General features: G+C 43.7%; 1 long non-coding RNA gene across 1 annotated transcript; it reads left to right on the forward strand.

Annotated features, from left to right (window-relative positions):
• The first annotated feature begins 3663 nt into the window (after positions 1-3663).
• On the forward strand, positions 3664-12514 carry LOC115462496. Its single transcript, XR_003940875.1, has 3 exons — positions 3664-3712; positions 7488-7610; positions 12481-12514. It is a non-coding gene; the product is annotated as an uncharacterized LOC115462496 (long non-coding RNA).
• The last annotated feature ends 312 nt before the right edge of the window (positions 12515-12826 follow it).

Raw genomic sequence — 12826 nt, forward strand, 5'->3', positions numbered from 1 at the left:
ATAAATTCAAAGTCACAGAGTTGAAAAGTAGGCGTGGTTTGGGGAGTGGAATGGGTGGGTCATGGGCGTTTTAAAAATCTATGCACATTGTTATAGAATACATCCGCTCCGCGCCTAATCTACATGTTGGGATTTACATCAGGTTTTAGTTGTCGTAATTGACCATGACTACATTTAGTCACGCGGAACAGCACTCAGCGTATTCTAGAACTTACGCCTAAATTAATGTGTACTTTATAGAAGACACTTTGATTTCCGTGCAGAAATCAAGGCGCGATATATAGAATCTAGCCCTTCATTCCGTGAGACTCAAATGCATATTGTATGATTGAAGCCATTGGAAACTCCGCTTGAGTTTTGTTTTGATCCCTATTGCATTTCATTTTGATAAATGCTCAGACTGATGCAGTCCCGCTCTTCTGACATCCTGGCTTTCCTGGGACACGCGCAGGGCTTTATTCTCATCCTACCTTCTGAACAGAAGCAAGGAAACCTTAGGGTGGAACAGATGCAGGCACAGTTTAATGTGACTTTTAAGACCTGGATCCCTCCCTCATTTTCATGCAAATGTCTCCTGGCAGTGTGAAAGATGGATTAACATGGGTCCAAAGGCCTGAGTGCTAGAATTTTGCTTTCTCTTATTGTTTGCTTGCTGAAACCTTGGTTCTTGAATGCCTTCATTGTCTGGACACGCTGCTGACAGCAGCAGGCTTTGACCACTGCATTATGTCCCCAGGAATCTAGCTAATAACTTAATAGTCTCTCCACTGAGCTTTCTCTCAAAAGTGCTTTGTGACCAACTGTGAAATGCACAGATGGAGAGATGCTACTTATCTGCAGGCTGTCATTTGGCTTGTTCAGGAGATCAGGTGCCTCTGCCGGCTGATATTTACAGACACTCTGTTGGCTTTGCAGAAAAAAAAACCTCCTTTCTGAATAATCTCCAGGCACATGGGGGGAAGAGAGGCAGCATCTGGCCTCACAATTAAGACTGGGGGGGGTTACTGCAGGTTTACTCAGGCACATGCTTGTTATGCAAAACAACACAGAGAGGGTCCAAAGTACAAAACAAAGTCCAAAATACAACAAAAAGCACCAAGAGCCTTCAAAAAAGGGACACTGTTCCTTTAATTGTACAAGCCAATCTTCCAATGCCTGTTATGGCCAGCACGTTTCAAATTTTTTTTTTCTACTGTCTTCTTCTGATTCGCAGGTAGGGTAGGGAGTAGTAGTTAGACATTTCATTGCCTCTTAATATCTGGTGCTAGCAGAACATTTGCTGCTTTTTAGGGAGGCAAATGGTTTGAGTCTTGAATGTCAGAGTTAGTGGTAGCAAGCCGGGCCTGCCAAGGATGAGAGGACGCAGGATAGGCCTGAGAGAGGAGAGGAGGCAGGAGGAGTTGCACTCAGCACATTCTCTGGCATGGTGCCCACAGACTTAAATTTAAGCTGGCAGGTTGATTGGTGCTGTCTGGGCGGTGTTAGATAGACATCACACATGGGAGATGTGGCCTCACAGGGAATAAAGGAGAGGAGACAAGGGGTCCTGCCTCTCATCTTCTCAGGGGAAATGTCTCCAGATGAGTCAGTTTTGCACATACCATGACAGTAAATTTATTTATTTATTAGGATTTATTTATTGCCTTTTTGAAGGAATTCACTCAAGGTGGTGTACAGTAAGAATAAATCAAACATGAGCAATAGACAATTACAACACTAAAAATATTCAAATAATACAAATTATAGCATGGTATACTATTTATAATGTCAACTCAATACGTAATAGAGCATTTTAATAGACAGCATAGGGTATAAGCAAAGATGGAACATATAGATAGGGTAAGAGAGTAAGAGGAGCTAGAAATTAAGGGGACTAATTTAAAGAAAGTTGCACATGAGGTCAGAGAGATGATTAAATAAAGTAATGAACCTCACTCGTAAGTCAGGATATATGAAGTCTCTCTCTTCAGAAGCAATACTTTACTCCCCTCTTATCTTTAGACCTCTGTTTCATTAGTTTCTCTGGTTTATCTCTCGCTTCCGAGAGTCTATGAACACGTTCACCTGCACCAGGGAAGTTATCTTCTCTTGAAGGTTCTGCACTATCACTACCATTATTATCTGCAGTGTTAGTGCTTAAGGTAAGGGTGGCTCTTTTTTTATCCTGGGCCATGTGAGACCAGTACGTATCCTTCTTCTTTCTTCATATAACGGGGACACCACATGAAGACAGTCGGCAAGACTTGGGGACAGAAATTCATTCTCTCCCCCTCAGAGATGCACAGTCATGCACCAGCTTTATTGCCGACCTCCACGAGGAGCCACAGATGCTGCGTCACACCTCCTCCTGTTACACTGGGAAATGTATGAGTCGATGTTCAAATGCACCATATGGTTTGTGGCAGGGGTCGATCGCATAAGTGGTGGTGGTGTTTTTTTTTTAAACCCAGTCCATTGGAATGGATAATTTTGGACATATAAAGTCATCAATTAACCCCCCAATTATATAACTGGCAGCGTTTAAAATTGTGCACACAAATTTTGGCCAATCTGCGCATGCAATTTAATTAAATAATGAGCCAATTATCGTCAATAATTGTCAATAACAATCAATTATTGGTGCCAGTTGGCAACTATTTGCATTACCGAGAAAGGCAAGGACAAATCAAACTCGGGTATACATATAAAGTATCACATACCATTTAAAATGAGTTTATCTGGTTGGGCAGACTGGATGGACCATACAGGTCTTTATCTGCCGTCATTTACTATGTAAAAAACCCAATATGCTTAGGTGTATTTATAAAGTATGTCTACATTTCCATGCGGTTTACAGAATATGCTGAGTGCCCGTCCGAAAGACTAAATTTAGATGCAGGCAGTTACGCCAAGTAAAACGTGGTTTAAATGCCGATGCCTAAATTAGGCATGGACCGGGTGTATTCTATAACAAAGCACATAGATTTTAGAAACACCCATGAACTGCCCATTCCACGCCCCCTTTTAAACTGTGTGACTTAGAATTTACATGCATCACATTACAGAATACACTTAGACCGTTCTGTGTGTAAATTCTAATTAAAGCCAATTAGTGTCAATAATTGCTTGTTAATTGGCAATTATTGGCACTGATTGGCTTGTTTACTAATTAAGTTGCAAATCCAGAATACGACCACATTTGCACACACAACTTAAGTCGCACTATAACGAATGTAAGGGATAATGTGTAACTTATTTCCGGTAAAACAAGGGACATTATAAAGTTCAAATATTTGGTAAGAAACATTCCTGCTTGGGAAAGGTTTTTTTTTTGCAACTTGTTTGTACCTGGGGCAATGGAGGGTTAAGTGAGTTGCCCAGCGTCACAAGGAGCTGAAGTGGGAACCAAACCCAGTTCCTCAGGACCAAGGTCTGCTGCACTAACCACTAGGCTTTATCATACTGTAAAATATGGGATAAAACACATGTATGTGATTTTCGGTTTCACTGATACCTATATGGTTTGTTTTGTTGGTATGTTTTTCACCAGGAAACAATGCCACAGACACCGACCTTTCCAGCCATGTTTGACAGCAGTGGGTATAACGGGAACTTGTATCAGTCGAAAGAGGACAGCTCTGAAGGTCTTTATTACTATGAGAACAACCTTCTATCAGGCTCCCTGGAAGCCCTCATCCAGCACTTAGTACCCAGCGTAGACTACTATCCTGATGTAAGTGCACCCATGCTGAAAGGGAATCTGTAAGTGAAAAGCCAGGGAAACCTCATTGATACTAGGGATGGGCAGCCAGAAAATTTTTGTTTCACCTCATTTCTATGTCGTTTCTGAGGATGTTTGTTTTGCTAATTTCTGTTGGTCATTTTTCCATCACGGGAGCAAAGAGGGTACACTATCCAGCTTATTTTCGAAAGAGAAAGACGCCCATATTTCGACCCAAATCGGGAGATGGGCTTCTTTCTCCCATGGGCAAACAAATCGGTGTAATCGAAAGCCGATTTTGGTCGTCCTCAACTGCACTCTGTCGCAGGAATGAACCAAGTGGACGGGGGCGTGTTGGAGGCGTGGTGAAGGTGGGACTGGGGCGTGGTTATCGGCCGAGGAGAGATGGGTGTCTTTAGCTGATAATCAAAACAAGAAGGGCGTTTTTGACGAAAATTTGGTCCGCTTTATTTGGACCCTTTTTTTCAGGTCCAAGTCCCAAAAAAGTGCCCCAACTAACCAGATGACCACCGGAGGGAATCGGGGATCACCTCCCCTGACTCCCCCAGTGGTCACTAACCCCCTCCCACAAAAAAAACCCACTTTACAAACTTTTTTTCCCAGCCTGTATGCCAGCCTCAAATGCCGTACCCACCTCCATGACAGCAGAATGTGTTCTATCCTCTGACAGCCTTTCCATGGTTCTGATGTGGCTCTCGGGTGAGTGTGATACCTTTTCTGTTATGCGCACTGCAGAGTCACATCAGCAATGCATTGTGGTGGGTGTAGGGTATTGGGCTCCGTGATTCCACTAGCTTGTGTTAAATGCTCACGATGTTGGTAGTTGGTAGACTCTACTCCCATGGTGCTTTTCCCTCTGCTTACTGGGTCAGAGTGTGCCCTGTTTTGTTTCCGGTAGTCTATGAGGTAGTGGCCACTTTTGTAAGCCAGTTTTAGCTCCCTTTCACGTGTTAGCCAAGTTACTGAAAGTGGGCATTGTATAGCATTCTGCCAGCTCTGACCTACTGCTAATCTCAGTACCAGGGAGACTCTTTGCCAGTGGGGCACAACCTCTGATCTGCAGTTAACTGGGAGTAAATGTGCTTATTTCAATAAAGGATGTTTTCGGAGACATTAGTCTTCAGGTGTCAACTGGTGTGCCAAGGTTCTACAGCAGCAACAAGTCCTAGAGGCCTGGAGCACTTTTAGTGGGTACTGCAGTGCACTTCAGGCAGGCGGACCCAGGCCCATCCCCCCTACCTGTAACACTTGTGCTGGTAATTGGGAGACCTCCAAAACCCACTGTATCCACATGTAGGTGCCCCCTTCACCCCTAAGAGCTATGGTAGTGTTGTACATTTGTGAGTAGTGGGTTTTGGGGGAGGAGGTTAGGGGGCTCAGCACCAGTGGTAAGGGAGCTATGCATGTGGGAGCTGTTTCTGAAGTCCACCGCACTGACCTCTAGGGTGCCCAGTTGGTGTCCTGGCATGTCAGGGGGGCCAGTGTACTACGAATCCTGGCCCCTCCCACGACCAAATGGCTCGGATTGGGACGTTTTTGAGCTGGCCAGTTTTAGTTTCCATTATCGCTAAAAAAACAAAATGCCCAGCTCAGAAACGAACAAATCCATGGCATTTGGTCCGCACAAACCGTATTTTCGACACAAAAAAAAGACGTCCATTTTTTTTTGAAAATACGGTCTGTTCCTCCTCTTCACGTACCCGTTTTCGGAAATAGACACCCATGGAGATAGGCGTTCGCGTTTGATTATGCCCCTCCACGTGCACATATGTAGTAGTTCACACATGCGCAATGGACACCCTCTTTGCAAACAGTGCACACTGTCTCTAAAGAGTGAACACTATTATCAGTAATTGATAAGACCTGATTTTTTAATGTTTTTTTCCTCCTCATTTTGGTTTGATAATAACATACAACAACATGGACGCATTGTTGACATTTCCCATATCGTTGCAAATGAATGTCCATCCATATCAGTATTAAGAGAGTTTGTCAATGGTTCAGCTCATGCCAGAATGAGTTGACCACTCACTATCTCTGGTACAAGAAGCTACAACTTACCATTTGTTTCTTCGCTTTTCTTCGCCTTTAGGACTGCCTCTCTGTCTTGTCAGTCAGTAGTTCTTGCTGTTGTATTTGCTTTACTGGAGACGATCAAATACTCACTCCAGGTGACTGAAAAAGCCACGTTAAGTCATAATTAAGGATCACTCAAGCACTTGCAGGTGCTTCTGGTAGGAGTCTATTGTAAAACAGAAAGTAGATGCCTAATTGCCTTTACAAAATGATAGCATACACTATCATTTTGTGCAGCTACAAGTGAATATATCTAGTAGCCAGATATATACACTTGTAGCATTTAAGCGTGAGTACTTCTCCCAGCCATAGAACTTCTGTAACTGCTCATGCCTATAGTATTTTCTAACTTATGTGTGTAAATGTGTGTTCCGTCCATCATCCCCCCCCCCCCCCCCCGTGTATGGTCCCCTCCCCTTGCAAATGCACACTATCCAAGACGCGAACGCATTTACAGAATCGTGCTTAGGTGTAGTAATGGCACGGTGAAGCCTTGTAGTTTCTTCCAGTGGTGTCCTCATCTTCTACAAAATATCGTAAGCTTAATATGGGGCCAAGTTTCAACTAGGTGCTACATGTGGCCTCACTGTCTTTTTTTCAGTCTTCGCTCAATATATGTTACCTCATTGATTGAAGTCACGCTTTCTTGTTGTTCATTTCCTTATTTATTTATTTATTTGGTGCATTTGTATCCCACATTTTCCCACCTATTTGCAGACTCAATGTGGCTTACAATTTTCCATCATGACCCGGAAAATTGTTAACAAAATTGTAAGTTTTATGGTAAGTCGTACCTGCTGTACATCATCTTGGATGAATCTCTTCATAAAGGCGTTAATAAATCCCAATAAATAAATATGCACGTATATCCTAGCATTCCAGATATTTACATATGTAACGTATGTGTAAATGTTAGTGCCTATGCCAGTATTTCCCAAACTGTGTGCCGTGGCACTTTGGTACACTGGGGCAAACTCACAGGGGTGCCAGGGAGAGAGAGGCTTAATAAGCGCAGGCTGATTGGTCTCCTGCTCCTGTGTGCCGGGACCCGGGTTATCACATGTTAACACGTTAACTCTGCTCTGCCACCAGCCACAGGTCAAGTCCTTCTTCCTGTCATAGGAACTATAGACCCGACCCATGGCCAGCGGCAGAGCAGAGTTAACACATAACCTGGGTCCTGGCACACAGGAGCAGGAAACAGACCGAGTGAGCACAGCAGAGGCAGTAAGCTACTGACTTATAGCTTTCTTTTGGGCAGGATCTCAAAGATGAGAGATGACATGTAAGCCTTGTGCCTGATATCTCTTCTTTCCTCTATTGCTAACTGGACTTTGTAATTTCTGTTTCCCTGTGCTTTTTTGGTTTCTTAAAGCTCCCTGATGGCCTTTCAAGTTTAAAGGGCAGCCTGATATCTTGTTGTAAATGAAGGAATGAATGAATTGCAGTTAGTAATCGCACAATCACCAGTCAAAAAACATTTTTTCTGATTATATATGTGCAAATCTTTCCAAATGATAAATCAAACCCATATTTTTGCAGTTAGTAATACTACAAGCATGCGCAAACCACACTGTATTATACATGAGAAGATCTGGCAATATGAGATTAGAAGTGTGTAGAAGTGACGCTTTAGATCCAGTGCAATGTATACCTCTTGTCTCAAACCTCTTACTCTTTCCATCCACAGAGAACGTTCATTTTCACTTTTCTGCTCAGCTCCCGACTCTTTATTCAGCCTCACGAGCTGATGGCGAAGGTCTGCCACTTGTGTGTTCAGCACAAGAGATTAAATGAACTCGGGATTGACAAGGTAAGACAGCTGCAAACTGTGCGTTTCTCTGATCCAGCTCAGATAGAATCAAAGGTTTGCTTCTCTAATTAAGCATCTGTTAATGGATCGCGTTTCCTTGGCAGAGAACATATAAGAAGGTACCAGACTGCAAGTGATAGGCTGTTGTGTCTAGTGGTGACACAGAGTGCTATTAAGTTAATGATGCTGTGTCATACAAGGTGTAACAAAGAGAGGAAACTAAGCACAAAGCAAAGTCCAAGCAAAAAAAACAGCACAAAGGGCCTTTAAAAACGAAAGGGACACACCTTAAGGTGTGTGAGCTCAATATTTCATGATATATGGAGGAATACATTTATAGACAACTTTGAAATTCAACAGATGTTCTGAATTTGTCTGTATAAGCCTCCCTGTCATTGGTGTGACCCCTGAGGCAGGTGTGGTAGCACCGAAACACAGCCCGTGTCGGGTCTTCCTCCAATCAAATTTGATCATTAAAAGGTTTTTCAATATAAGTTTTGTGTCCCTTTCATTTTTAAAGGCCGTTTGTGGTGTCATACAAGGTGACATAAGAGAAGTAATTAATCATGCAGAATTCACTTGTCTTTCTAATTTCTACTTGCTTTATGTTATTTTATTTACATATTTGTGATCCGCCTATCTATTGTAATTGTAGATATGATGTGTATGCTTGGGAAGCTCTTTTTTGAGGGTCTGGGCGGGATATCTGTGGTCATCTTGCACCATATTCCCTTGGGGCCATTACTGGATTAGGGTGGGTGAAGCGCCCTTCCAGAATCTTGACTCTGATTTTACCAATTCCTGAACAAAGGTCAGAAAACAGAGCAATCAGGCAAAACACAAGTTTGAGTGTTCAGTACAAAATGTATTTACTGAAGAATTCAAGGTACATAGTGTCCAACAGCAGAAAAGATAAACCAGTCCCAGTTATCATGGGCACAGTTCTGTCCTGGAAATTTGAGACTAAAGGAACTAGGTTCTGGATCCTCCGAAGAAGGTATTGTCTTTAAAAGGTAGCCAAAAATGTGTTAAATTAATCCAGTTTAAAAAAGGTATCATCATATCTTCTTTTTGTTTCGCTGTGTTTTTATTTAAAGTGAACTAATATGGGAACCACACTATTTTATCTTTTTCTCTTCTTTGTAAGACCCCAATCCACTTTATTTTGCAAGGTGGGCTAGACTAGTTTTCTTCATTGCAAGACCCAGGGTTCCAATGGCAGTCCCTGGAGACCTCTAGAGTGGCCCCCATTGTCTTTCTGGGTGTTTTTTCTGCTACCCAGGCTCAAGACAGAAAGGGGGAAGTGGGTGGGGGGAAGAGCCGCATGCTTGAAGGACAAGGCGAAAGACAAAACAGAATGCATTTGGAAACATTCACAACCTTGAGCATACCCTCTATGACGTTTGAAGGTGAGCTGGTGGGGATGGATGTCATTGATATACGCTGGTCAGCAGTGCCGTGGCCCTGCATGGGAAGATACTTGGTGGATCTCTTTCAGCTTATTAGAATCCAAAGTGGCTGCAGCTTAAAAATTAATAAAGACCACTGGGCTAGACCCTTGATCCTGGGATATCTCACTTCTGCCCCGACATTGGTAGCATGGAATGTTGCTACTATTTGAGTTTCTGCCAGGTACTTGTGACCTGGATTGGCCACTGCTGGAAACCGGACACTGGGCTAGATAGACCATTGGTCTAACCCAGTATGGCTATTCTTATGTTCTTATATTTCTGAACCAAGGCCAGCTTCCTTCTTTGATTAACTTCATTCCTTACAGCAGATATTCTCTTCTGTCTTTTTTCTCTTCATCACCCCTGCAGGAATTGTTACAGAACAATTTTTGAGCACCACTAGATCCTCATTTAGTTGGCCCCCTCTTCCAAGGTCCTCTTAGATGCTCGAAACTCACTCTCTTGTACCTGGGTGGAGGAGTAGCCTAGTGGTTAGTGTAGTGGACTTTGATCCTGGGAAACTGAGTTCGATTCCCACTGCAGCTCCTTGTGACTCTGGGCAAGTCACTTAACCCTCCATTGCCCCAGGTACAAAATAAGTACCTGAATATATGTAAACCGCTTTGAATGTAGTTGCAAAACAAAAAACCTCAGAAAGGCAGTATATCAAGTCCCATTTCCCTTTCCCTCTAAGCCCCAGCACACCTCAGGAAGGATATAGAAGAAAGGATAGCAGAACATATCCAATAACTAGGGCCCCTTTTACTAAAATGCTTTAACAGGAAAAATTAATATGCAGTAAGTGAAAAGGATATGTGATAATTGTTGGGGGGGGGGGGGGGCAGGCCCAGCATATCCTCTACAGTAACCTCACCGAAATGTTTCTTACCAAGCATTAAGCAATTAGCACGGATACATTTAAGTCCTCTTCTTCTTAAAGAAAGCAGTAAGCCCTTCTTCGCTAACTGCACAAGTAACATAAGAGCATGCTAATTTCATGTGTTAACTGCAATGAAAGGATCCCTTCATTTTTTGAAACAAATTCCTCCCAAGACACCTCCTCTTGGAGAGTGTCATCATTTCTTCTTATTCCACACTAAAATCATGACTGTCGTAACTCATGGATATTCTGAAGTCACTGGTTTGTTGACTCCCTTTGTTGTTAATTACTGTTGAGTCAGTGTTGACTCATGGCAACCCACTGGATGGTTGCCCTGAACTGTGTTCAATCTTCAGTTAGGCAGTTAATTGTTAATAGAGTAGCATCTCTTGGGAATGCCTATGTGAATCATTCTTAGGTATATGGTTCGGCAAATGCTAAAATTGTTATCTATGGAGATGCATGGTTTCCTACAGTTTGATGGTTACATGATGTTGAAGGCTTACTTGAAAGGCTTGAAAACACTTTCCAGTCAATAATCAGCCCACAGTGGTTAATGATTTTTAAATGCTGGCTGCCGCAGGCAGAATTAGCCCCAGATATTCAATGCCGGGTAAATGTTCGCATTGACTATCCGGTGATAATTATAGGTGTGCTGGCCCTGGCTGAATATCAACCGGGACCTGCATAAGGGATGTAGGTGCCCTCTGCTCCTCCAATTCCCCTTTTTCTCCCACACTATCCTGATCCTCCTTCGTCCCACCCCTGACATGAAGGCCTAACTGAGCCCCACCCCCATAGCCTTCCCCCCAGGCCTACCTAGTAGAGTCCTGGTGGTCTAGTGAAATGTAAAGGGCAACTGTGATGCCCACTCACTCCTGCCTGCTGTGGTTCCTTTTACAAATTGGCCACCACGACCTGTAACACCAATCTCGCGGTACAAGGGGGTGGGCGGGGGGGGGGGGCTTGGTTAGCCTTTCTCACATTGAAGGTGGAAGGGAAGGGATCCGGATCATGGAGGAGGGGCATCTTATGCTGCAACCCAGAAGTTAACTGGGCACCAGTCAACATTCAGACTGTTGCCCAATTAGCTTGGAGGCTAAAGTTAGGACAGCATCTTTAGCCACTTACGTAACTGGTTAGTGGTCTGCATATGGCCGCTAACTGATTACGTCCCATGCTCTGCCCAAGTTCCGTGTACGAACCACCCCGGCACTAACCGGACATAGCAGGGGGCAGTCTGTGGTGATATTTTCATTGTCAAATGCCCCTGAATAGCACCACTTAGGTCATTAGTGATTTAACTGGGCAGGAGCCTCTACTACTACTACTATTTAGCATTTCTATAGCGCTACAAAGCATACGCAGCACTGCACAAACATAGAAGAAAGACAGTCCCTGCTCAAAGAGCTTACAATCTAATAGACAAAAATAAATAAAGTAAGCAAATCAAATCAGTTAATCTGAACGGAAAGGAAGAGAGGAGGGTATTTATTTATTTATTTTATTTTTGTTACATTTTGTACCCCGCACTTTCCCACTCATGGCAGGCTCAATGCGGCTTACATGGGCAATGTAGGGTTAAGTGACTTGAGGCGAGTGGTTACAAGTGGTTACGAGTCAAAAGCAATGTTAAAGAGGTGGGCTTTCAGTCTAGATTTAAAGGTGGCCAAGGATGGGGCAAGACGTAGGGGCTCAGGAAGTTTATTCCAGGCATAGGGTGCAGCGAGACAAAAGGCGCGAAGTCTGGAGTTGGCAGTAGTGGAGAAGGAAACAGATAAGAAGGATTATCCATGGAGCGGAGTGCACGGGAAGGGGTGTAGGGATGGACGAGTGTGGAGAGGATACTGGGGATCAGCAGAGTGAGTACATTTATAGGTTAGTAGAAGAAGTTTGAACAGGATGCGAAAACGGATAGGGAGCCGTGAAGGGTGCTGAGGAGAGGGGGTAGTTATGAGTAAAGCAACCCTGGCGGAAGATGAGACGGGCATCAGAGTTTTGGAACCGACTGGAGAGGGGAGAGGTGGACTAGTGGGAGGCCAGCAAGAAGCAGATTGCGTAGTCTAAACGAGAGGTGACAAGGTGTGGATGAGGGTTTTGGTAGAGTGCTCAAAAAGAAAGGGGCGGATTTTACAGATGTTGTAAGAAAGAAACGACAGGTCTTGGCATCTGCTGGATATGAGCAGAGAAGGAGAAGAGAGAGAAGTCAAAGATGACCCCAAGGTTTCGAGCTGAGGAGACAGGGAGAATGAGAGAGCCATCAACAGAAATAGAAACACGGGGGGAGCGGGGAGGTTGGTTTGGGGGGGAAAATGAGAAGCTCGGTTTTGGTCATATTTAATTTCAGGTGGCGTTGAGACATCCAGACAGCAATGTCAGGACAGCACGCTGAAACTTTGAGCCTCTCTTACTTGTTAAAGTGCTGGGTTCTTTTTTCTTGTTCGAGTAATTTTATGTTTGCAATTGCTGTCGAGCACTACCTTTCTACAACCTTGGGTCTATGAATGTCTTCAGAACTTGCTTTCATATTTCTGTACAGGCTCGTATAAGGAAAAATGCACCCAAAATTCTGCAGCTTTGACTGAGTGGACAGAGACATTTCCTTATGATTTCCGGGATGAAAGAATGATGAGAATCTCAAGGAACTGACCCAACGCATAACCAGCAGCGATGAGGTTAGTCAGTGGGTACCTGAAGCCATTGTAGCACTGCTGTGGTGTGTCGTGTCGCATTCATACTGGCCATCTTCAGTATCCCTGATTCTGCAGCTCTAGCAAGGAGCACAGAGTCTACTCTGGACCTTGCTCACACACTGGTGATGTGCATTCTCTTCACACCGACTTAGGAGATTTTGTATCGTCTCATTTCTGTGATGATAAGAAGAA

The sequence above is a fragment of the Microcaecilia unicolor genome, chromosome 2 (assembly GCF_901765095.1).
Source record: "Microcaecilia unicolor chromosome 2, aMicUni1.1, whole genome shotgun sequence".
Classification (NCBI taxonomy): domain Eukaryota; kingdom Metazoa; phylum Chordata; class Amphibia; order Gymnophiona; family Siphonopidae; genus Microcaecilia; species Microcaecilia unicolor.